General features: G+C 42.1%; 1 pseudogene across 1 annotated transcript; it reads right to left on the bottom strand.

Moving 5' to 3' along the window:
- Window positions 1-114: 114 nt before the first annotated feature.
- Window positions 115-4,004, bottom strand: LOC143555383 (uncharacterized; annotated as a pseudogene). Its single transcript, XR_013139194.1, has 3 exons — window positions 1,433-4,004; window positions 1,041-1,329; window positions 115-814 (listed from the first exon to the last, which is right to left on the bottom strand). The product of XR_013139194.1 is annotated as an uncharacterized LOC143555383 (transcript).
- Window positions 4,005-4,226: the final 222 nt, after the last annotated feature.

Raw genomic sequence — 4,226 nt, 5'->3', positions numbered from 1 at the left:
GGACCATCTCAATTCATTCACACTCACACTTTTAAATCCTACTTCACAAATTGCATCCTCATTAACTAGCAACATAATTTGTGCATAATACTTTTCTATAGTAAAACGCCTACGTTATATATTATTACAAAAAGCATAGTACAAACTCCTAATTGCATAAAAAGGTAACCAGCTTCTGTTTTCGGCAACCAACATATAGTTTCAAACGGAATTTTATTAACGTTTGACGACGTCCTTTTTTTCTGGCATGAAGAATGCTGGCTGTCTAGACTCTAGAACAGAAATCAAATTAAAGTTGGATATTTTCTACGCAATAAACGCTAATACAATATTTATAGAATTTCTTCATGAAACATTAGTTAGACGGATTCATCTGAGAATGCGTACGAGCAATTTGAAGAACTTTGTAGAACCATCTTTGTAGTCGGAGTCGGGGATGGAGAACTAACTAGCAGTTTCCCTTTTAAATCGGTGTCCGCATTTATTGCATCTTCATGGTGGATCTCCTTGAGCATTGCAACCACATCGTTCATGATCGGGCGGTCATTAGGCCGTGGGCTTACGCAAAGAAACGAGACGGCTAGTGTCTGGAGCATTTCATGCATTTGTGGGTCGGCTCGTCCTCTAAGCTTGGGATCAAGTATGTCAACCGGGTCCTTTTTGGCATGCAAGTGGTCCTGAACCCATTGGACCAAGTGTGCTCCACCTGGCAAAGTTGGATCAAGTGGACGCCTTCCTGTTAGTACCTCCAATAGTACCACACCAAAACTATACACATCGCTCCTTTCACTAATACGCTGTGCTGAGCCATGTTCTGAAAACGATCACGTAAACGTATACCCAATCAGCAAAAAGTAGTTAGAACATGAACATTACATGTGGCAAATTTGGTGGGAACAACACGTTGGACCACGCGTCAAAATAAGTTGACGTCAATACATAATATAATATTCTATGTACAAATCAAGTTGACCTGAGTTAACCTGACCCATATATATATTATACAGTCAACTATAATTAAAAAAAATATATAACATTACCAGGAGCCATATAACCGTAAGAACCGGCTAGTTGCGGTCTCTGGTTTTGCTTCAACGAGCCGTTTTGATCGTTGGTAACAAGTCGAGCGAGCCCGAAATCACCAAGGAAAGGTTGTAGGTTTGGGCCCAACAACACATTCATGGTTTTAACATCTCCATGTAATATAGGTGGCACACAATCATGGTGTAAATAAGCAAGAGCATGAGCCACACCTAGTACAATCTCGTACCTAGTCTCCCACTCGATACCTCGTTTCCCAGAACCATGTTTAACCGTTTGGTTAGAACCCCACCCTAACAACCGAACAATGTTCTTATGTCTAACCGAACCCAACGTCTCGATTTCCGATCTAAACGGACCCGAGTCTTCGGTTGACCACATTTTTTTTATGATTAGGATAATAATCATAAAACAAAAGTTTAACCGTTTGGTTAGAACCCCACCCTAACAACCGAACAATGTTCTTATGTCTAATCGAACCCAACGTCTCGATTTCCGATCTAAACGGACCCGAGTCTTCGGTTGACCACATTTTTTTAACCGCCAACGAATCCCCGTTTGAAGTCGTTACCTTATACACGACACCCGAGCTTCCGGTCCCGATAACATTACCCGTTGTTAAGCCGCTAACGATTTCATCAATGTAAACATCCGTCTTTTGATAAAATGTAACATCCCATTTTTCGTTTAATAGTTCTTGTTTCATTAAACGAGTTCTGACCAAAGTGTAGATTCCAAGTAGGACGAGTACCGCGCTGATGCTGACTAGGATTGACATCGCCAGCCTGGCTGATGACCTGGCACGGGCGGTGGAGTTCATTTTATCAGCTGGAGTAACAACCGCGCCGGAAACATACAGCGCTTTGTTTCCAGCGAGGTCGGAACTCGGAAGGCTTTTAAAAAACGGAGTGTTCGGTAGCTCTCCAGTGAAGTCGTTATACGACACGTTAAGCGAAACGAGGTTTTGAAGGCTCGTTAACACGTTTAAGTTACCGGTAAGCATGTTCCGGGATAAGTCGAGACTCGCTAACTTGCTAAGCCCGATAAACTCATGCGGGAGTTCACCCGAGAACCGGTTACCGCTAAGGTTCAACGCGATTTCAAGCGACGGGATTTCGCCTAATTGTTTCGGGATTTCACCCGAGAACCCGTTATTACCGAGATCTAACAACTGTAGCTTACCGCAAGCATGAATCTCCCACGGAATCTCACCGGAAAGTTGATTCCTCCCCAAATTAAGCTTCGTTAACTCGGTCAACGAACCGATACCGGAAGTCAACGGACCCAAAAGCCGATTATCCGACAAGTCGAGGAACTGTAAACTCGTCGGGAGCGAATCGGGTAACCCGCCATTGAACGCGTTCGAATGCAGATCAAGAAACTCGAGATTCAAACAACCCGAAATCGATTTCGGGATCATTCCAACTAACTTGTTGTTACTCATATCAACAAAATTCAAATTCTTCAAATTCCCAATTTCCAATGGAACAGTACCTGAGAGTCTGTTGCTATTAACTCTAAATCTATACAAATTACTACAGTTTCCGATCTCCGGCGGATAAAACCCGACAAATTATTCGAAATCAATAACAATTTTGTAAGATTCTTGATCGAAAACAGTTCGGTTGGAATTGACCCGAACAACTCGTTAAACGAAAGATCAAGAGCTTGAAGATTCCCACATTCGGATAAACTCACCGGAATTTCACCGGTGAGATTATTCCGCCACGCGAAAAACAAAGTCATACTCTGTAGTCTACCAATTGTCACCGGAATCTCACCGGTGAGCTGATAATTATCAACTTCCAAATGCGTTAAAGAAACACAATGTGTGATCTCAATCGGAATCTCACCGGACAACTGGTTAACAGACAACTGAAGCTCCTGAAGCTTCAAAAGTGATCCAAAACTCACCGGAATGTTACCCGATAACGAATTATCCGATAAATCAACCGACATTAGCTCGGTACACCACCCGAGCTCAACCGGGATAAACCCGACCAACCCGTTTTGCCATAACAACAAGTTTTCAAGCTTCCGAAGCCCTCCGATCGTCTTCGGGATCGACCCGGTGATCGAATTTTGATACAAATAAACATTCCTTAACTCCGTACAGTTCCCAATCTCATCCGGCATCCGACCCGACAACAATGCGGTGTAAATCGCAATCGTTTCAAGTTTCTTCAACCTTCCAACACTCGCCGGAATCCCACCGGAGATACTGGTTTCCGCCAACCCCAACATTATTAAACTACTACAGTTCCCAATTTCCTCCGGTAATTCACCTTTCAAATCCTTATTCCCGCCCGCTCGAATAACTTCGAGATTTGTTAAATATCCGATACTTTTCGGTATCTCACCGGATAACTGGTTATCGAACAAAATCAGTTTTTTCAACCTTTTCATACTTCCAATATCATACGGGATGGATCCAGATAGAAAGTTGGTATTAACCGCCAACGTTTCCAGCTTAGCCAACTTACAAATCCCTACGGGAATCGAACCCGTGATCGAGTTATCCGATACATCAATCATCGTAAGCTCGAGATAGTCTCCGAACTGTTTTGGAATGGGACCAGTGACATTTGTTGACTTGATGATCAAAGAGTTAAGAAAGGTGAGTGAGTGTAAATTCGAAGGCAACGGTCCTTGAATATCTACGGAGTCCAATTCTATTGCGACGATTTTGGAATCGGAGTTGCATTTAATTCCATCCCAGTTGCATGGGGTTGTGTCGGACGGGTTCCATGATTGTAATGCGTTTGTGGAGCTGTTTAGTGAATTTTTCCATTGGAGTAGAGCTTGGCCTTGTGTGTCAATGGAGTGGCAAGTGTTAAGGATTAATGAGAATAATAATAATAGTTTGGGGATTGTTGAAGTTGTAGCAGGCATTGTTTCTGGTGGTGTAAGATGGAAGAGAAGAGAAGAGAAGATGTTGGTGTTGGTGTGTTTTATGGGGATTGTTGAGGGGGAAACCCCATGGTTTTGTTTATACAAAAATTGTGGAAGAAGAGATCTGGAATCTGGATCCAATCGCACTTTTGTTTTCATATATATATTAATTTTATCTTGTTTTGGTGAGTATTTTACTAGTAAATTACTTGAGATTAGATAAGTAAACGTTCTGATTATGACTAGCTTAAATTCGAGTTCAAACATAATATGTCTAATAAACAATTCATAGC

This window comes from Bidens hawaiensis, unplaced genomic scaffold (genome assembly GCF_021521415.1).
Source record: "Bidens hawaiensis isolate Kalapana, Puna unplaced genomic scaffold, B.hawaiensis_p1.1 tig00018077_1, whole genome shotgun sequence".
In the NCBI taxonomy this organism is placed as follows: Eukaryota; Viridiplantae; Streptophyta; class Magnoliopsida; order Asterales; family Asteraceae; genus Bidens; species Bidens hawaiensis.
Note: the sequence above shows the minus strand (reverse complement) of the source record. Positions and strands in the feature narration are given on the sequence as shown.